Raw genomic sequence first — 23,759 nt, 5'->3', positions numbered from 1 at the left:
CAAAGCAAAAGAAAGCAGTGGATTGAATGCAGAACCATATATGTGAATTCAGGGTGTCTGCAATTAAGCCAGCCATTAAATTTGCAAATATGCAAAATAATGCCAATAGTCTCACTGTTTTCTGTTTGGAAAAATATCGTATTTTGTAAAGCATGTTATTTATGTTAAATTCAAGTGTTTATTATAGTTACTCTTAAATAAATAAATTTTTTTTTTTTTTTGGCTGGAGACAGTCTTGCTTGCTTAGTCGCTTAGGCTGGAGTGCAGCAGCTTGATCTTGACTCACTGCAACATCTACCTCGAGGTTCAAGCAATTCTCATGCCTCAGCCTCCTGAATTGCTGGCAGGAGCCAGCACGCTTGACTAATTTTTGTACTTTTAGTAGAGATGGGGTTTCTCCATGTTGACCAGGCTGGTCTTGAACTTCTGTCCTCAAGCAATCTGCTCACCTCAGCCTCTCAAAGTGCTGGTATTACAGGTGTGAGCCACCACTCCTGGCTAGTAGTTTTTAATTGCATTGTTTCAATGTCTAATCTTGAAAAATATAACTTATAAAAATAAAAGTTCATTGGAATCTTCAATAATAAACCCTTTTATACTTTATACTTTTATACTTTCAAGAGCACAAAGGAATCTCTAGATAAAAACTTGGAAAATTACTTGAATGGCCTTTTAAACACTTTGCTTCACATCTTTGAACGGTGTTTTCTCAAGTGCAGTCCTTTTGCCTTGCCACTGCTAGTTAGCTCTCCTGAAGCCTTCGATTATATCACTTTTGCAGGTCACTAGAGGTCATTGGTTCTCTTCTTTGTTTTCTTAGCCACATCATCTCCCCACATTTTTCCTATGCCAGTAATTTTCTTTCCCACAATTCTGCCTTTCATGTACTTTCTCATGCTGCAAGATCCATTCAAACACTAACTCCTTTCCAAAACCTCTTGGATATTTCCACTCTCTTCCATAGGAAGCCATGTTTTTCTGACCCAAGATATTAGAAAGTTCTGTAAATCACTGTTCCATATTACAGTATTATACATTTAGTATTTCTCTTCCTCATTTGTTAGGTTCTCAAAAGTAATGCCTTGCCTTTCACAGTGCCTTACACAGAACAAGTGTTTTTTTTTTAATCCATTCATTTCTTTAGCAAACATTAGTGATACTTACAAAGTGTTAGAGAGTAAATAGTTTGTTATATTCAGAACTTTGCATCATAAATTTTAGTATTAGTTGCAGAAAGAATTCAGTTTTGTTTGATGCAAAATTCTTCTTATATAACAACATTAAAACCCAACCCTGTCCGTAACTATTCAGTTAACTAATTCCCAATGTTTTGTAGATTATATTTACACAAAATGACTCCTTTTAACGGGTTAAATGTACAGTCAACTCTTGAACAACATGAGGGTTAGGATTGTTACCCTCCACACAGTCAAAACTCCACACTTAACTTTTAACTTCCCCAAAACTTTACTAATAGCCTCCCATTGACTCAAAGCCTTACAAGTAACATAAGCAGATGATTAACACATTCTTTTGTACATTTATATGTTATATACTGTATTCTTATAATAAAGTAAGCTAGAGTAAAATATGTTATTAAGAAAATTATTTTTAAAAACTACACTTATATTTATTAAGTGGAAGTGGGTCATCACAAAGGTCTTCATCCTAGTCATCTTCATTTTGAGTAGACTGAGGAAAAAGAGGAAGAGAGGAGGGGTTGGTCTTGCCGTCTCAAGGGTGGCAGAGGTGAAATAAATGGAGGAGGTGGAGGATGAGGCAGGAGAGGCAGGCATACTTGGTGTAACTTTTATTGAAAAAATTTCCACAAATAAGTGGGCCGTCATAGCTGAAACCCATGTTGTTCAAGGGTCAACTGCAGATTAGACTTGTTTTTATAAGAATATGTAGAGTAATTAATAAGACTTTTATAGAGTAATAAATCAGTTCAAATATAGTCTACATGCATTTTCACATAAAATTAAAGTGTGCTCTTGAGCCACAGCCATAGCCCTAAAGGTGTCACTCTGGGCAGCAACACTGAAATGTGATTATAACTCTGAACTTAATATGATCACTGTGATTATTTCAAAAGGTTTTCCCTACTTTGTCTCTTCCACAGCACTTTCTGTAGGTACAGTTTCACTTGTACTGTATGGTTATTTGACGAATGTTAGATCCTTCCCCTAAACTTCAAGCTCATGAGGGCAAGATGGTCACTACTGCTCACTATCATGTCTACAGAGCCTAACATTGTGCTTCTTGCATAGCTAATCCAATGTATTTATTAAAAATGGCTGTAAATAAATAAATTCTCCAAGATGGCAATAACATATGCTTTCATTATGATTTCCACAATCCCAGCTTAGATGTACTTCTATAAGCATTAGTGTTCTGTTGCCAATGTAATTAAACCTTGGTCTTTACAGTTACAGAGAACAGGGAGTAACACATTTAGGATAGTTGCATCTACAAAAAGAAAAGTCTATAATGTTTTGTATAAAAACATTATACAAAATATTAAATGCATAAACTAGAGCTGTAATTTAGCACTATGGCATATATTTAATAATATGATCTAATTGGCAATGACATTTGTATTCAGAAAGTAGGCAATAGACGAATATTTGTGAGTTGGCATTTTATAGAAGTTTAAATATTTATTTTGGTAACATTATTATTTTGTACATCAAAGTATCCTTATTCATAGAAATAGAGAAAGCTATTGTAATGGTTTCTAGGCTAGATCATTTGCCTCCATTTCTCTCTGTCCTTTCCACACCTTTACACACTTAGTTAGATGGCCACCAGAATTTCCTCTCTACTCTGTCTCATCATATAATTCCATTACATGGAACTCAGGTGATTATTAAATGTAGTGGTTCTCAATTGGGAAGCAATTACTGCCTCCCAGGGAACATTTGGCAATGTCTGAAGATACTTTTGAACACTACAAATGGAGAAAGTGGCTAAAGGTATTACTTGAATCTAATAAGTAGATGCCAAGGAGGTTGCTAAACATTCTATGATGCACAAGAGAGCCCTCCACAATAGAGAAGTGGCAAGCCCAAAAAGGCAGTAGTGCTGAGGTTGGGAAACCCTGACTGAAGGTTAAAGTCCATGGTATCGAAGTGAAAGTTGTTGATACGATGATAAAGTCACTCTTGTCAGACCCAGATAAAGTATAGCCAGGAAGTTATGAAGAAGGGGGCTGGCTCATGCTTGTATGCCTGAGGTTAAGAACTATCCTAAGTGCTTTCTAAAACCCACAAGAAATTTCTTGCAGTTCTTACATGCATTTCACACCTTACTTGCTCTACAGACCTTGTTTGTTCTGCACATCCACACATATTTCTGTAATAAATTTTATTGGTGCACCCTTTTTTTGTTCGTTTGTTTGTTTTTGAGATGGGGTCTTGCTTTGTCACCCAGGCTGGAGTGCAATGGTGTGATCTTCGCTCACTGCAACATCCACCTCCTGGGTTCAGGCAATGCTCCTGCCTCAGCTTCCCGAGTAGCTGGGATTACAGATGCACACTACCACGCCCGGCTAATATTTTGTATTTTTAGTAGAGGCAGGGTTTCATCATGTTGGCCAGGAGGGTCTTGAATTCCTGACCTCATGATCCACCTGCCTTGCCCCTCCAAAGTACTGAGATTACAGGCGTGGGCCACTGTGCCCAGCCATTGGTGCACTCTTTTGTGATGCATCAGATGCTTTACAATTTGCCACAACCTCCAACCATTTGTTCTTGTCTTCAGCTGTCTTCACTTACTCATATTTCCCACCTTACCAAAAACATAGCTCAAGTCTGGGCACACCCTACTTCACATCCACACAACGGCCATGCTGAATTCCTAAATTCCTCAATATGCCCTTTTATGTGTCTTTGATTTTGCATATTCTATAAAATCACACTGAAATTCTCTGTTACTGTGTTTCCCAGCCCCATTTGCCTGACGAACTGATCCATGTCCTTTCAGATTTGCTCCTTTCCTTTGTGTGTCAGGTATGCATTTTATTGTATGTATCTTATTATATCAGAGTTTGCATAGAATTTCATGTTAGTATTTATGCATTTATGCCTTTCTTTGGCGTTTCAAGTCTTTGAAAATTATGACCATGCTATAATTAGCATCTTGTCTCATAGCACCTAAGACAGTGCCTGGGCACATATTTAAATTTTTGTGGTTGTTGTTGAACTCGTGAAGTGAAATCTATTTCTACTCTACCCTTTAACTTTGTAAATCAATACTACTATGCATATAATCACTTGGAATCTAAGTTAAGAATTCTTTGCACAATTTCTTTGTCCTCAAAGGTATAGAAAGTAGAATTAACATTGCTTTATTTTTAAATTACAGAGATTAGACTGCATAAAAGACAAGAATATATCTATTACAACAGACTAGAAATAGTTAATGTTATTACTAGGGAAGACTACTTTTCAAAATTAATAAATTTGAAGTTGTGAAGTTTAGAGTAATTCAAGGTATTTCTTTGTATTTCTCGATATGCCCTAAGTTTTCCAAAGCAACTGTGTATTGCATTAATGTCAGAAAAATAAGAAAAAAAGGAAAATCATTTTATATTTACATTTGAAAGAACAACAATTTTGGATTAAGATTCAGTTTTTTAAATTTTTGAAATCAGAATATGGAACTGCTGATTAAGCTTCCATCCTTTCAACAAGGAACAATTAGAAAATCTCATAGCATGACCATAGTAGTACAAACCATACACATTTTATACTCTTTCAAATGTTTTGGAAGTACTTTTCAATGTGTATAACACTATATGAAAACTACACTTTATTTTTATTTATGTATTAACACAATAGATTTACCATAGCTAATTTGTTCTAAATTCTTAGATTTAGTTTGCTAAATTTGCCCATAACAGAAGCAGGTAAGATGTTATCAAATGTTAGGTAGTATATCATGATAGGAAGCCTTGGGTTAAATGCTATCACAACTGCAAATATGTGTAAAGACAGACAAATGTCCATCATGTAAATGTGGTGACTTTCTAAGTCTCTGTCCTTTTAAGTGTTCCAAGAGCAGAAGGCAGATGCAATAATATTTCTGTGGCAGGATTTGGCTAAATGTTTAGCTAAATATGTAGCTGGTGGAAAGTGACAAAAATGTAGTCAGGAAGGAATTATAAATCAAGTACACTATTATAAGGATATGTTTTATTCAGCTTTTTAGATTCTTACACCATCTTTAAATGGAGGCAAGTATTCCTTATAATTCCCATATTTAAATAATGCTTATTTCATTAAAAATTTCTTTGTGACATTTGCTAGGCATACAGTTGGTTAATGCGTCTATTGTTTATGAGGTACAAAGCTAGAAAGCTGTATGAATTCACATATTGGTATTAGACTTCTAGAGTATGGGATTCTGAGTATATATTTCAAATGAATATAAATGGCCAATCTGTGTGTTGCGAACTAGAGCACTCCAATATTTAAAAACTCTCCAGCAGTAAAATGAAGATTAAAATTAACCAGAACACACACTTATACACACACACACACACACACACACACACACACACAGTTTATAGACATGGATTTAAATAGATTATAAATAACATATTTATAATATTTCCCATTACTTTTAATGCCAAAAACTGCAATTACTTTTGCACCAACCTAATAAACTCACAATTCATTTCAATGTAGCCATAACTTAAAATTTAAAAATTGCAATAATAGTATTGTATATAGTTAAAACTGTTATTTAAATTATACCTCATATTTATTGATAATTTCTTAATGCCATGTGTTTGGAATACCATCTGACTGGTTATAGGTACTCCATCAACATTAGAAGTGAATGAACAAATATATTAATATATCAATAAATGAATAAATGAACAGTGGACACTCTTGTACGTACTTTACAAGCAGTATCTTATGAAACCTCATAACCCAGTAAGTGATATTTTCACCAATGAATTTTTGAGGCTGTGATACTAAGAATTCTAATGTGGTGGCATCAGCATTATAATATGGGTATTAATTATTTTTGTTTCTCTGTTTTGTTCTTTTATGTACATGTATATTTATTTATAGCATATAAATTTTGTATAAGGTGTTGAGTGGACAAAGGCGTATAGCCAGGGTGCAAACACACACTAAGCCTGGGAACAGCATTTACAGGAGAAAGCTCAGAGGCAAAAGCAATAACAGGTGTCCAAATTCATCATTAAGCCCAGAGATCTAGCAGATCCAAACGACAGATACTAGAGACAGCCCCCAAATTTGGGTTGTGTGATTTATAAGCTATGTGTTGAAAAATAAACAGCCTCCCTTGGGGTGATGAATGAGAAGGGGATGCTGGCTCCCAAGGCTTGTAGTAATCCAAAATTGATTACCTTATGTACCAGGTGCTGTTAGTTTCCACGGAGCAAATAGAAGGGTGCTTAACCCCCTACGTCTGGGAAGACAGCTTGGAGAAATTAGCCTTAGAAAAATTAACCCCTAACTCTCAAAACTAAATGTTAATAATGATTTAAATTCTTTCTTGAGCATTTACCTCACCAGTGCTAAGTGCCTGAAACACTACCTGAACCAGCTTTTTAATTCTATAGGATTCCATTGTCTTCCATATTAAAAATCTGGTCTAAAAACTGAAGCAAAAGCAAGGTATATTAAGTATCTTTTACCTCTACCAATAAATAATATCAATAGAATTGAGCAAGATTAGCAATAGAGATACAACTTCTACTTGACTGCCTGGTTGGTCTGAGTGAAATCAGAATGCTCACTAAGAGTGAAACAACTAAAACAACTGTGTGTTTGAGAACAGACAGTAATCTTTTACTAAATAGCTTAACATACTTTTTACACTAGGTTCAAATTTTATCTAAAAAACAAAAGGTTTTACCCATATAACAAAATCTTCATTAAAAAAGCAAACTCAAAGTAATTTAAGAGGGATTTGCAAACCTCCAAGTTACACATTTTGCATGAAATTCAATTAACTAAAAAAAAAAATCCTGAGGAAATGTTAAGAATGTATTCTATTTAGTTGAATAACACCAAATTTATTATAGCAGGTGTTTTCAACTTGTATTAGCTAAGTACTTCGTAAAGGAATTTGTAAAACTATGTAATTCCCTACATACTTTTAGCTTAAGATATCTTGTAAATTTTAATAATACCAAAAGAAGTGATTTCTGCATTTGAGAAATATTTAATGTTTTAAAATAAATTGGTTGTAATCCTTTTAGAAAATGAGCGAATGATCCTAAATACCATAGATATTTAATTCCTAGTATAATATACATTGTTTAAATGAACAAAAAAGTTGTTTTTTAAGATCTTAACTCCTACTTATTTTCTCTTGAACTCATATTTCTCTGATAGAATGTTATCTTAAAATATGTTTTGGAACCTAAAATTATTTTAATTATACTCTCTGACACCGAAATATAAATTAATATTTGGTATTTTCCTATGATCCCAAAATGCTCAAATTTTCTTCTGGATTATAAGAAGTATTATTACAAATATTACTGACAGAAACATTATAAATATAACACATTTTGTTGGGTAACATAAAATTTTGTCTCAATGTGATGAAAGAAGTTTTTTTTCATCAATTTTTTCATGTATCCATGGATGACTATAATTTTTTCCTGGACTAAGACTGGATGCAACATTGATTTCCTTCCTATTTTTTGATGAATATTAGCATTGATGATGACCTTTACATGAAAAATTAATGAATCATGTCTATTTATTTATAATGGCAAATGTTAAAAATTAGCATTGATGACTACCTTCCCATAAATAAAGAAGAAATGTTTATTTTGCAAATAAATTTATCATAATTCTACTTTTGTCCTTCAACTTTTCGTATTCCTCCTTAGTTGTTTACCAGTAAACTTGCAATGATTAAAAGAAAGTATTTTTAATCAGCTGAAAACTAGGCTTTTCTTCAAGTGTATTGCATACAAAAATTGGAAACAATCAGACATTAATCAGCATTGTAATCCAGTTAATAGAGCTATTTATTTTTAACATAAATTCATATTTGAAATCATCAATTTTGTGGTGTCATGGAGATTTTATTGAATGATGCAAAACACTAGGGTTAATATTTCAAATAAGTGAAACATATGCATATATTTTATAAAGAAAAAAGGTGACTTTGAAAAATAGATATGTGTGTGTGTATATATATATATATATATATATACACATCTGTGGAAAGTGACAACAACTATAAGGTCTTGGCCAACATTCTGAGGCATATTAGTTTTACATAAGAGTATAGATAGAATTCACAAATTCCTGAATCAGATTCCTTCACACTAACTGTTGAACATATGTTCGTGTCAGTGTCTCTCAATTGGAAGAGCTTTATTCTATAGCAGCTATTAGCATCACAGTAAGAGACACTTGATGCTAAAATTTTTGCAGTGCCAGGTGTTTTTTTTTAAATAAGCATTTTATTGAGGTATTTCATACATAAAGAAAAATACATAAATTCAGAGTACAGTTCAAAAACTTTACAAAGTGAATATAACTGTGTAATTAGCAAGGATATCAAGAAACAGAATAATATCAACATCTTAGGAGCCAACCTAAGCCTTCTTCCAGTCCAATCATGTCCTCCACCCTCACATTCAGAGGAAACTGTTATCTTTATTTCTATACAATTAATTAGTTTTCTTTTTTGTCTTTATGTGAATGGGACCATTCCGTATATACTTTTTGGTTCTGGTATATTTTGGTCAGTGCTGTTTTTGAGATTCATGCATAATGTATTTATCTTGTCCATTCTTTCCCACATTTTTATATCATGGGTCTACAAACTACATCTCACAGGTTAAGTCTGACTCACCATCCAATTTTGCAAATAAATTTCTCATATTTCTATTCATTATTTTTATATAATAGCTATAGATATTTTTGTACTGCAACAGTGGGATTGTGTGACAGAGACTATATGGTACACAGATATTTACTATCTGTACTGTAAACAGAAAATTTTGCCCACCTCTTCTTTATAAATATTTTCTAGTATTAATACGTAATAATTTTTTTTTAATCCCTGAGGTTGAAGACTATGGCCTATTTTTGCATATGGTCTGTGAATTACAAATGTTTTTTCTTTATTTTTAAAAGATTATTATAAAAAGAAGAAAACCCACTTTCACCACTCCTATTCAACATAGGACTGGAAGTCTTAGCTAGAGCAATCAGGCAAGAAAAAGAAATAAAAGGCACCCAAATAGAAAAAGAAGCCAAGCTATCACTCTTCACTGACAATATGATTCTATAACTAGAAATCCCTAAAGACTCTACCAAAAGGCTGGTGGAGCTAATAAACAATTTTAGTAAAGTTTTAGTATACAAAATTAATGTACAAAAATCAGATTTTCTACATACCAGTAAAGCTCAAGTGGACAGCCAAATCAAGAACTCCATTCCTTCTACAATAACCACAAAAATAAATGAACAAACAAACATACTCAGAAATACAATTAAGAAAGGAGGTAAAATATCTCCATAAGGAGAACTGTGAAACATTGTGGTCAATCATAGATGACACAAACAAATGGAGAAAGATTCTAGCTCATGAATTGTAATAATCAATGGAATTAAAATGGTCGTACTGCACAAAACAATTTACAAGTTCAATGCAATTTATATATTTCTATCAAACTACCAATGTCGTTTTTCACAGAATCAGAAAAAAAACATTCTAAAATGTATATGGCATCAAAAAAGTGCACAAATTGCCAAAGCAAATCTCAGGCAAAAAGAACAAAGCCAGAGGCATTGTATTATTTGACTTCAAACTATACTGTAAGACTACAGTGAACAAAATAGCATGGTACTGGTACAATAAGAGACACATAGACCAACAGAACAGAACAGAGAACACAGAAACAGTTCTCTATTATAAAGCCACATACCTGTAGTCATCTGATCTTTGACAAAGGTGACAAAAATAAGTAATGAGGAAAATACTCCATTCCTACTCAGGAAATGGTGCTTGGATAGCTAGCTGGCTGGCCATATTCAGGATAATTAAACTGGATCCCTACCTTTCTCCATATACAAAAATTAACGCAAGATGGAGTAAAGATTTAAATACAAAACCTCAAACTGTAAGAATTCTACAAGAAAACCTAAGAAACATTTGGAACATTGGCCTTGGGAAATAATTTTTTATGAGCCCTCAAAGCAATTGCAACAAAACAAAAACTGGCAAGTGGGACCAATTAAAATAAAGCGCTTCCACACAGAAAAAGAAGCTATCAACAGAGTAAACAGACAACATGCAGAAGGGGAGAAATTTCCAACAAAAGTCTAATATTCAGAATCTATAAGGAACTTAAACAATGTAATAGGCAAAAAATAAATAACCTCATTAAAAAGCTAGCAAAAGACTTGAGCAGGTACTCTGTATATTAAAAACAAAATTTGAAGGTCCCAGATGATGTTATGTTCTCTCAAAAAATAAAGGCTTATTATTTCCTCTCCTGGGCAAATAAATTGAGAAAATATCCACTTAACATTATCACAGACGGAGCTAGCTCAAAGTTGGATTGCACTTTTGGAAAAGTTTAGTCTTATTCTGATTTATTCTTCTTACTTTCATTGGAAAGCTTTAGGTACCTCTTCATAATGGTTCCTGGCTGGTATGTTTCTGACCTTAGTGCCACAAATTTTCTGTAAACCTCAGTCAGTACTAGATTTTCCCCCTCACTTTCACACAGCTTCACAAACTAGCAAGTGTCTTGAGACAGGAGCAAGCCCCAGTGTGACAGCCAAAATCTGTACTAGCTTCGCCATTCCTCCAGCATGATTCCTCTTTGTGAAGAAAGTAATTCTCAGCTTCTTGTTTGTATCCATAAATAGTAAGGGAAAAAATAGCAGGGAAAAAGCAGCTGCTGTCATCAGCTTACTTCTTTGTGGTTCTCTTCTCTATGGAATACTAACCACTTCAGTTTCATTGCTTCTGCAGCTCTCTGATACCTGTATCAGATAACTTTATACATTAGTTCTCTCTAGTTATTGTCCCTTGGAGCATTTGTCCACTCAAAGAAGCATTCTGATCCATCCAAAAGTAGAAGTTTATCATAACTGTGCTGTTTGTTTCCTTTTAATCTGCCTACTGACAGAGTAAAGAAATTTTGGTGCATTCATACAATTGAATACTACTCAGCAAATTTTTTAAATAAGGCAGATTTACTATATATTCTGCTATGGAAATATTACCAAGTTATGTTGAGACACTAGCTTTATTTCTAATGTATACTTTTTGTGAGTTATTTAAATTTTTTAAAATATATACATTAAAAGTATGAGTTTTTAATTTAAAAAATCCTGCCAATGGCATTCCCTGAGTGATTGTACAAATCTAAGACTTAAACTTCCAGTTGCAGGTTGAAAATAAAGGAAACAAATGTTTACCTTCTAAAATTCTATCTTTATAAATGTGCATTAACAAGCATTGATGACAGTATGACATAATTAGACAACATGGATGAAGTTATTAGATTTCATTCTAGTTTGATTCTATTACCTGAGTGATACTGGAATGTCTCTGACTCCTCAGTTTCTTAAGATCCAATATACAAATTGAAAACACTAATAATATAATTCATTTCTAAAATGTTACCTATTGATGGAAACATCATTTAATACTCTGACAATTAAGTGAAATAAACAGATAAATATCTTAGATGATACATCCTCCATTGAAAAGGAGATATATATATATTAAGTAATAATATAATTTATATAATTATGTTTATATGTAATTCATATATAAAATTTTATAAATTGAATATGAGATATATATTCATAATAAATATATTTATACATTAATTTTTAAGGTTAAATTGATACCTTTAGGTTAACTTGCTACTCTGTGTGTGTGTGTGTGTGTGTGTGTGTTGTTTAATTTAAGCTAAGTACAAAGTACATTCTAATTCACTACATTTATTTGATGATTACAAAAGAACTCTCTGGGCCACAGTAGCTTTTATGCTTTTGCCTGTATTTAATTGTGAAGGCTTATAACCTTGGCCATTACGGATGTTTTAAATTTTAAATAGCATTTATCAGAGTATTTTTTTAAGTTTTAGAATTTATAGTTGTATAAGCAACCTTTCCAACTGTAGAAATTTGGGGGATTTTTGTTTCCTTGTATTTAAAGACAATATCTCACTATGTTACCCTGGCTGTCCTCAAATTTCTGGACTCAAGCAATCCTCCCTCCTCAGCCTTCCCAGTAGCTGAGGCTTAACTATAGAGTTTTGATTATCCAATTTGATACAAAGATTTCCTTTCATAAGGTATCAAATTTAAATTAATGCATGAGCCAATTTATTATTAAAGCATAAAAAGCTAAGAAGTTCGCAATATCTAAATGCTACAGCTATTTAAAGTAGAGCCAATTTATTATTAAAACATAAAAAGCTAAGAAGTTAGCAATGTCTAAATTTTATAGCTATTTAATTAAAATAATTTCCAGTGTAATACTTTTGTATTTAGAATGTCTGTGTGAAAGTTAGTAGTCTTATTTTACTGGAGTCAATATATATTAGAAGTGCACACACACTGTTATATTTATCACTATACTAATTTAAGTAACAGCCACAATATTTTAGAATTCAGGTGTAAAGCCACTGCAGCTGACTGTGGATGCCCTGCCCAGGTTACCTGAATGCCTTCAACTGTTTCTAGGGGCCCCTCCGCCAGCTTTGGTGTCTTTGCTTTTAAGACTTTGCATTTGCAACTCTCTTTGGAAGGTTTCCCTTGGTCTACTGAGGCAGATTTGCCTGCCCAGACATGCAAACAACCGGAAGTGTTGGAAGTTTCACCAAGCACCCCTTGAGGTTCGATTGTTCCACCCTTAGCCAGTAACTAACTAGTGTAAAAGTATGAAATTCCAAGTCTTGTGATTTAAGATGTGACAAGCTCTGTGGCATTATTTATACTCCAGAGATGCCCTGCAGGATCAGGCCCGGGCTGAGGCTTTCCTTAAAACTGAACCATTTCTTGCCTTCTTTCCCTTCCCTCTACTGCTTCTCCCACTCTTTTGTGGGATTGTACCATAAGCATTTTTTTTTTTAATGAATCACTTATGCACATGATTTTAAATAGCCATTTCATAATTGAGAAGCAACTCAGCACATTGATAATGAGGAAAAACAAGGTACTGTCACTCTCATCTTGATCCTAACCGCCCTTCCAAAAGAAATAGTCATCTTGTAAGCTTAGAGTCACTGAGATAACTCTCTTACCCAGTAGCTATGCTTCTGAAGGTTTATACCATAGTCTTTCCTGCTGCTGCAGAACAATCAGACGCTTTACCTACCCTGCATTCATCCTCCCTCAGCCTTAAAATGAGGCATTCAGATAGCCATGCAGACATCATTGCTCTTATTAGAATTTTTCCAATAAGTGTAAACAGCATTTCATTCTCACTATGTACAAAATGGATATTGACTTCATGCATATATTAAGGTTTATTCTAATAAAGTACTTTAAAAGATATTTGTAGCTACTGTTGAAACTCCTAAAGCAAAATATTCTATATTGGTGCAAGTTTTTTTCCGAAATTAAAATGCCACAGCAGATGGTAGTATATTTGAAGCATTTCCAAATTATTTCACATAAATGTAATTACATTATAACTCTATTACAGAGAAAAAGAAGGATATATGAACGCCATGTTTCAATTTAAAAATCACAATCAAATTAAATTGCCAGGTATAATGATACAACTAGAGCAGATAGCAGAGGCAATATCATACCTAGAAATCAAAATAAGTTATTCTATTAAAATGAATAAATATTTTTCTGTTTTGTGAAAAATTATAATTAAAAAATTACATTTTCTCTAAATGTTCTGTAATTTAAAAAAAAAAAAAATGCTTCTACCAAACAAACAAAACAATTTTTAAATGAACATACACAATACTCTTAAAACCCCTTCCAAGTTGAATTAATACAGTGATTTACCTGCTTCTTTTAAAAACTATTTTTCAAATTATATTAAAGTATTTCCCTATGTGTTGGCATCAGATATATACCCAAAAGAGCCTTTTGATATTTGCATTTCATAAAATTACCATTTCCAACTGTAGAACTTGTGATTTTATACCTGTTTTTCTCTCCTTGTCCAATTAAACAGAGGACAAAAACTGTCAAGTACTCTGTACCAGTGCTTCTCAATTATGAGCAAGCATAGGAATCTCATGGACTGCCTGGTAAAACACAGGTTCCTGGTCGCCACCTGAAGAAAGTCTGATGGAATAGATTTGGGTCAGAGCTAGAGAATTTGCTATTTTATTAAGTTGGTGAAAAAGTAATTGCAGTTTTTGCTTTTGTAACAATGTAGCAATGGGAATGTTTTAAGTATCAGGAGATACTTACTTTTGCAACAATGTAACAATAGGAATGTTTTAAGTATCAGGAGACACTTTTGCAACAATGTAACAATGGGAATGTTTTAAGTATCAGGAGAACTTTTTGTAACAATGTAACAGTGGGAATGTTTTAAGTATCAGGAGAACATTTTTAGTAGAACTTTCTAGGTGTATTCCTTCATTTTCCAATAAAAGAATAAATTGGTAGTGGGAATCTGGCCACATACCCTCATCTCTATAGAGTTGTAACAAATGCCAGATTTTTTATTTTCTTCCTTTTTATTTGCTTTGAATATTGAAATTAAATTTTAAATTATTTCAAAAGATAAATTTGGGGAATAATCAAGAAGACAGAAGACTAAGTTCATCCAAGCATATGCTCATCAGATCTAGAAAAGCTTCAGGAAAGCTCAAAAAAGAATCAACTTCTGAGGAGTGTCAACTCCTTTCATCCTGGCTCCTGTCACTTTAATTCTGACCCTCCCACACCTGCCTTTTATTAGATGTTTGTCTTGTCCTTGATTGCTCAATAACCTTCATTAATTCTATACCACATTGGGAAACATAAGTAAAAAGTGAGAAGAACCACACAGTTTACATCCTTAAAAGAAAGGTTACAACATGTGACTTGGAATTAACTAAATCCTGGGATTGAATCCTGGTGGAATCCTAGACTTGGTCACGTTGTATCTTCAACCTCTAGACAGTTTGAGTGTATAATGACCCCCAAATGTCAGAGGACTCATAATGTATTTTATTAAATAGTTAAGTTTCTCAAATTTCAATATTTTATCACAAACACTTCAGAAGTTACAGCAAGTCTTTTGTTAGAGCTGTTAAATATTTTGGAGAAACTTCTATATTCTTTATTGTGTCTATTACTAGACTGAAATTCTAGACACTCCCTTTGTAATTATCTGTTTTATGAGATCTTGGACAAGGCACTTTACTTCTCTCAGCTTCACTTTCACTCATCTGAAATATAAATTGGGCCAGATGATCTGTATCACCCTTCTCTTTCAGTTCAGAACTATTGCAAAAACCAGTTCCTTGTGCCACATTTCTTAGACAATTTTCTTTTGGAGATGGTGAATGTACATACTCTCTAACCCTGAGAAAGAAGAAAGATGAAGGATAAAATTAGGTTTCCACATTTTTCATGAAGAAAACTGTATTAAAATTATTTATAGGACTTAAACTACTTCCCCAGGCCAATTTTCTAATCCCAGAGGTAATGTTTAGGTTCTCTATAAACTTGTATTGCTTAATTACTTATACCCTTGGAGAAATCATATTACTACTCACTGCAATTTAATTGACACTAGAGAGTGGTGTTACTTGATCGGTTTAAAACATTATCACACTCCAGATTTCTTTAATAAGCATAGCTTTCTGAATTCCTAACATGGATTTTTAGAGAGGTTTCATAAATATACACAAGGTAAATTAAATACTGCTTAGCATCATATACATATAAAAGGACACCATTTGAAACAGGATCTAAAAGGACTAGTTCCAACTTATACCACTTCTAATTTTAATAACAGTTTGACAAAAACTTGGCTTTTCTTATGCTTCCGTAGAAAATCTTTAACTTTAAATGGAGCCAGACCCTTGCCATACAGGGCCCCAGGCCAGCCATTTACAATTTGGAGTCTGTTGTTCTGCATCCAAGCGTGTCACTTCATCAGAGCTAAAGCATCTCTTTTAAATCTGGAGAACAGCTTTCTGGGCAGAGTGGGAACAGAACTCTTTGGCCTTCTCCCCATGATATCCCTCTGAATCACCAGAGAAGTACCTCAACATGGTGGGCCATCAGTTTAGATAGGATTATCAAGTCTGTCTCAGCTCAACTTGTCTTTGAGGTTTCCCATCTCTACACAATCTGCTCTCACTCAATAGAGAAACAGTCAGCTCTCTGGTTAATGTCTCTTATCATCGATCTTAGAACTTACCTTTCTGACAGCTGTTAGCTTTTAGCAACCCAGTCCAAGACAAGTAGAGATATTTAGAGGGACCACCTTTATCTTTTGAACATCATAATTTACTTAAAATAAACCGAGTAATATCTATTTAAACCATTATCAATATAAACCAATAGTTCTCCTTTTTTCAGTCCAAACTCTTAATTTTACTAAGTTGGGAGAAAGAAGTATTAAATTTCCAGAAGAAAAAAAAAAAGTCAGGATGTAGAGGGTACAGAACAAATGATAGGTTCGAGAATTATGCAGAGTCACCTGATTGAAGTCAACAACAAGTTTAGTACAACCATGAAATGTTACATTGAAAAACTTCAAAATCAACTGCATAGGTAGTGGTGGAGATACAGTGATTTAAATGAAAAATATTTGGATGCTTACTTAGTCACAATATGAAATAAGAGTATAATGAGACTGTACATAAACAAGCTTGCTCTGCAGGCATTGGAGAGACTAATCTAATGTTCGACTTCACATCTAAAGAAAAGGTTTTGAAAAAAATCTAGAATAATTATTTTTAAAACCTTAATATAACACAACAATGATGATTGAAGGAATTGATGGCTAACAAGACCATCTGGCCAATTATATGGGTTATACTATTATTGGGTTAGACAGCAACAAGCAACAACAAAAAAAAAACCCAGTAATTTTATATTGTTCTAAGACTTTTGCGAAAGACTAGTTCTGTGCTATTCCTGAAGATAAAATTAGGTTCAAAAGAGCAAACATAACACTAAAACATATTTTGGCTTAACATAAAACATCAACTTTCAAGGAATTTGAGTGTGTAGCAGAAAAATAAGCTTCTTCATCAAATATAGAGCTGAGCACTAATGGAAATGTTCAAGGAGAAATTATATGACTAATTCTCAAAATGACTCCTACCCTAGATTTAAATTAGAAAATGGAAATTTTATTTTTCTGGCTAATGTAATAATCTATGATTCCTCAATCTGAAAATGAGTTTCTTAAAGAAAGGGTCTTCTTTTCTCCCATACTCCTTAAATTGGAAGCCTCCCGTTGAAATGGTGTTATGAATCATAGTGTTTCTTTCCTTCTTAGTGCAAGTGGGTAAGTTTTCTAATAAATTCATCAAGCATGTATAACAAAGGGGATGATGATATAACCCAATACTAAACATAGAGAAAACAAATAATTTTAAACAAACTTTTTTTTATTCATCCTTTATATTATAGAATTTTACTTAAGCCAGATTTATTTAAGCCTGATTTATGTAGTCATTGCTCATGCTTCCTTTGGCAACTGATAATGAAAATTATCATTTCTTTTTATTGAAATCTAAGACGTGTAATAAAGAAATTCTTCTGCTTGAAAGGCTTCAAACTTCATTTTTCAGAAAAATACAGATTTTCTGTGATGAAATATTTCCTTTCAATTTCACGCATGATAAAATACATGTAGCAAATAATTTACATAAGATCCCTTCAATTTGTACAGTGGAAGCTTTTTTAATTTACAAAGCATTTTAAACATAAAAAATTTCATGGAGAAAACAGCAAAAGTTTAAAAATCTTATTGCTTAAAAGTTTCAGGTTACGTTTTAAAATAAACTTCAAATGCTGTGTTTTTGCAAGATTTACACCTCAAAACTGTTTCTGTTTAGTTGATATTTATGTGGTGTTTCATATTTCCTGCCTCTAAAAAATATTCTTTGGGGGATATTGGCACATCTCCTCTGTGCAATACCACTGCAAGAGTATTTAAAGAAAAAGAAGACACTTTGGGAGGCTGAGGTGAAAGGATCACTTGAGGCCAGAAGTTAGGGATGTCCGTGAGCTATGGCATGCTGTTGCACTCCAACCTTGGCAACAGAGTGAGACCGTGTCTCAAAAATAAATAAGTTAAAAAAAAAAAAAAAGAAAAGAAAGCATTCTGGCAAGTTCGTATACTAGTGTTTCAGACCGAGAGGCTTGAATTTCAAACTGTTTGGTCTTACAAGGTCATTTATCTACTTCACAAAGATAGTAGAAAATCGGTAGCTTTGTGTTAGAGGAATGACAGTATCACTGTCATAGTACACAAAAGAGACATACATATTCTTCAGAATAAATCCTTTGTGTGAGTCTTTTCAAATGGTGCTGTACTGTCACTTATATAGGGATGAATTTTCTGACATTTTCCATCTCTTTGCTGTAGTGATAAATTCTGATGTTTTTGTGAAGATAACCGTATGTATTTTAAAATTTAAAATGATTTTACAATTTTCATAATTAAGATGAAATAAGTCTAACTTCCCTACATGTTTCTAATAATTATGTTAAAACATAATGTGTTTTGATGTTTTCCAAACATACTGCAGCCTAACGCAAGTGAATTTCTCTCTTCAAAGAGCTTTTGATACTTTTTATTTTTATGAATTATGCCACTCTAATACATTCTGATTATTTCAGGTTGAATATTTTGCTACAAGTTCTATTAGCTTCAGTCAGTGACATATAAAATGGTGCAAAAGGAAGCTATGAAAGATATTCTACAAAGAGGATATTCGATTGTCTACATGTAAATTTTAGCTTGAGATAAAAGTCAGACTGTTTAATCATACAACTTTTCTCCTGTAAATCTTGAATTTCCAAATTAAATTGTCAGTCCCAAATAAATTGCATGGCAGAAAGCAAAATTCTAAAGTTAACTGTGTCAAGTCTCTACAAGAAAAACTAAAAAGAGGAGTGACAGAAATTAAAAGACTCTACAGTCACTTTTCAGAGCACAATGCATTTATTTTTGGTCAAAAAAAAGTGACACAAAAGGAATAGGGTATATTTTCCCCACTGCAATAAAACATGTGGTTAAAAAAAAAAAAAAAAAAAGATAAAATGCTGATCATAAGTCTGAAGTGGCAGAGTTCAATATTAAAGTATGAGAAGAACCCAGAAATGTGAACATCAAAATATTGGGTATTTGTCCTGATGGGAGAATTAGACATTCCTAACATTGAACTTAAACATGGTCATATGACTTGCTTTGCTAAGGAAATGTAAGTGAAAGTGACATGTGTCACAACCAGGCTGAAGGTTTAAAAAAACAGCATGTGGCTTACCACATTTTCTTTTCACTGACTCTGCAATTCTGGAAGCCTGTGTTGTGATGGAACCATCATCAGCCCGGATCCAGAGATAACAATGAAATGCATAAAGTCACTCCTTGCCCACAGTAGACATGTAGTATGTATAAAAAATAAACTTTGTTGTTTTAAATAAGTGAAATTTTCCATTTGTTTTTATTATATGATAATTTATGTTACTCTGACTGATAACACTAAGCCATGTGGTCTTTCAGGCTATCACCAGGAGTGACAGAAGAGAAATCTGTCCTCTGGTGGCCTGGAGGATTCTGGACAATGACACCTTTTAGATCAATGCCATCAGAGAAACATATATTGGGGGGCTAGAAGTCCTTAATTATATGATGGATATCTGTTGTGAAAGAGAGTCACATATACACATTACTAAAGCTATACAGGGCAGATATAACTTAGACTTTGCTGGAGAAAACCGTACAAACAGAGAAGTAATAGAGTTCATGCAGGCCTGTGGTCTCTGTAAGTTATATATAAAATATCAGGCTCTTCAGGGAACATCACAATTTATACCCTGCTTCTCTCCTTACATTATAGTAATACTGCAGAGAAGAAATATTAGCAGATACAGGGATATCATTATCATAACTAACAAAGGTTAGTTTGGAATATAGTATATTGGGATAGTCAAAATGAGTTTATCATTTCGCTAATCACCAATCTTGACCCTTAAAAACCCTCCCAAGGATTTGTGCTTACAGAAGAGACATTCCCAGTGATAGACTTACTGGTCAGAATGGAGATACAAGAAGTTTGAAAGACAGAAAGCTTTTTCTACATAGAAACTTCTAAAAGATGAGCTACACCCAATCAAGAAATGTCAGCCACGTCAACTCACTCATTTTTCTTCCATGAAGAGAAATAAGACAAGAGGGCAAGAGTATTCAGGAAAATTCTCTCTTTAATTGAAACTAGTAGTAAGGGATGAGTCATTTCTCGGCAAGAACATTTTGTTGTCCTAATCATTTGAGCCTAAACCTATAATCAATGGTCAACCAGAAGTATGGCTCAACACCTTGGAAGAGGACATAAGCAGTTTCTCGGAATAATCTGATCCATTCTTTTAGAGGTGAACTTTCAATGTCAATCACTGTTGGTGAGATAAGTTTAGCCTAAAGAGGGTTCTGAAATGAATAAGAACATTGCATTGAATATATTCAACCTAAGGTCATTTTATACTCTCGACTAAAAACAATTTCTTATTCCATTCTTCTTTCATTCTATATCAGGTTTCTGTGTCCAGTACAGCCTATAAGACCATGAAACAGAAATGACAACATCAGCATAAACCTCAATAAGATATCCCACTAATAAATTGCTGATGCCTTTCCTTATCAACTTCCCAAGAAAAATTTAAAATTAAAGTTACATTAATTTGTGTTATAAAGTCAAAAGAAATAAAGTCAAATATTAAATTATTTATCCTGTAAATAAATGCAAAGAGAGTGAAGATTAAAGTCTACCCATATTCTATATTTTGCTTTGTCTCTCAGCAGTGTTCCTCAAAATCAAGGAGAGTTGTGTTTTGTTTCTTTATCTTTTCAGCAGCTACAGTCTGTGCTTTCTCTCCCTGAAAATGGTTGTGGTTCCATCACATCAATTTAATGCCAAGTCTTTCAAAAGCCAAATATTTAACAAGTCTAAATAATTAATCAGCTTCACAAAGATTATCACTACACTGCTCAACATCCACCAAATTTAGAAAACAAGCTAATCTGCAGCTCCAACATCAGTTACTCCAGACAACAAAATATTATTCCCAGAACACAGTTAGGGTTGCCACAGGCTTATTGCTATGTTAATAACAGAGGTTAGGCAAAGAACACCTTTGACTTCAGCCTCAGCAGGATCCCATTTAACAATTGTCTATAACAACGTAATAAAATCTACGACTTGTGAACCTAACCATTCAGAGAAATATACCATGAGTAGTTCATTTTCATACACATCCTGTATTATCATACTTGGGGAGAGGAAATGCTGTCTTATCTTCTTTCACAAAGAGGCATTTAATCCCTACTGTTTTCTCAATTCATTGAAACCTGTGCAAGCATGGAAACACCTGTCACCAATTTTTACTTGAGATATTTTCCCACTTTTGTTCTGAGCTTAATTCCTGTTTCTTTCTTTTGCTACCTGTTTTTAGCATTTCAGTATCAAACTGAATATGAATTATTTGCATATGCATGTGTCCATTAAATGACTCAAAACTAAGATAACTGCCTGCTAAGAAAGAGACTGCCTCATCCACCATTCGTTTTACCTAGAGAATCACCTGCAGCAGATTTGAAACTGAAGCTGCTGTTGAAACTGATGAATCCCTGTCAGGCGTGGTGGCTCACACCTGTAATCCTAGCACTTTGGGAGGCCGAGGTGGGTGGATCACCTGAGGTCAGGAGTTCAAGACCAGCCTGGCCATCATAGAGAAACCCCATCTTTAAAAAAAGAAAGAAAGAAACTGATGAATCCATGTCTCTAGGATCCTGGTGAAGATTAATGCAGTCATCATGATATATTTTCATTAATGTTTTATTATTTCAGCCCTTGAGTGGGTTTTCTCTGCTACATTTTTATCCACACTAGAGAGAGAAAACTCTAGTGTTTTATTTTCATTAGTTTTCCTCTGCTCCCTTTAGGAAAGCTCGGCTGCATTTGTATAGTTAAACTTACTTAATTTCCCCCTCTCTTTACCTAAGGCACCTAGAGCAAGCATTGTTTCTTAGGTCAGGCAGCCTTCTATTGGTTTTTGGCCCAGATATTTTTCAGTAGAAAACTGTTTTGTTGGAACCCTACGGTGAGAAATTTGAAGCCATGAGTTCTAGGACTGCCAAAAGAATCAACTGTTCCGATATCTTGCCCATTTCAGATTCCTGATTGAATAATCTTTATCAGGAGATAGTCTCCCATCATATGCTATGTTTAGCCAAGTCCTGGACTCAAGCTATCATCATTCTCTTTAGTTCTCTTTGTATCATCTTTCCTATGTCTCTCTTAGAAATCCTAATTTCACATATTTTTAAAGTACATTTTCTCAAGACTCAAGCATTACCTGGGTAATTTTCAACATTATGTCACCTTTGTTCTCAAGACAGTATTTCCCTGCTTACATTTTACTGACTTTCATGGTCTTCTTTTCTCAAAAATGATCAGATTTGTACTTCATATAGTTGTCCCAATTTTTTTCATTCTTTTTTCTGAGTGTGTGTTTTTTCATATAGCGTTTCTAAAATATTGCTTTTTCCCCAAATTTTTCTGGTTCTTCTTATTCTTCTCTTTTTTTAATGTACACTGATGTATCCAAGTGCCTAGAACAATGCATGGTACAGAGTTGTTACTCAATTAGTACTCACTAAATAAATGACTGATTATGTTGCAACCTCAGTTCAAGATTGATCTCTTTATAGTTTTAATATAAAAGATTTCAAATTAATGGCAGCCAATCTACTGCCATTCTTTTAGGCCTACAATTAGAATTTTCCACTCATTTAACTGAAATACAAAATAAAATACAGCAAATAACTGTTCTACCTCCTATGGCCTTAGAGATGGAGATATAAAGATGTATTTCTTTACAATTTTTGCTTCAACCACACTTGCATGCTTACTGCATTATAAAGCCTTATTCTCTTCTTTAGACCGGGCACCTGCTATACATAAGGACACTCATCTATATAAAAATAGCCACATACCTTATCTAAAGACATAGTGACAGAAGAAGTCTTCTTTCAGAACGTGACATTTAAGACTGTTTTTTTCTAGTAGTTCATACCACAGAGACACCAGTTGCCAGTTATAATTGAGGGATTTTTTTTCCTTATACATACAAATCTTAATTTTGGTTTCCCTTTTAAGCTCCCTGTTTTGGCAATCCAGAGCCAGTGTGGTTTAAAGTACTTCCAAAACTTAGAGCCATTCCCCTCAGCAGAGTTCAAGCCAAGATCCTTCAACTCTGCATATCAGGCTTGCCCATAAAATGTTTCTTCATTGTTTATTTGCACTGGTTGTCCCCTTCCAACCAGGTAATATATTTATTCACTATATAGCATCTTTGCAAACTAAGATTAAGCACTGTTACCCTGCTCTGAGAAGAGGATAAGACTACTCTGGGGAAAAATCTTAATGGAAACCAGATATGGGCAAAATAATTCATATAGAATAATCCTCCTTTAAATGTGAGTATCTAGATTAATCCCCCAAATCCATCAAGTTTGCCTTACTTTCTCCATTTTTGAATATAAGGAATCTGAGCTTTAGAGAACTAAAATAACTG

Source organism: Aotus nancymaae, unplaced genomic scaffold (genome assembly GCF_030222135.1).
Source record: "Aotus nancymaae isolate 86718 unplaced genomic scaffold, 86718_ANA_hifiasm-v0.15.2.pri h1tg000016l, whole genome shotgun sequence".
In the NCBI taxonomy this organism is placed as follows: Eukaryota; Metazoa; Chordata; class Mammalia; order Primates; family Aotidae; genus Aotus; species Aotus nancymaae.
This window is presented reverse-complemented; position numbering follows the sequence as displayed.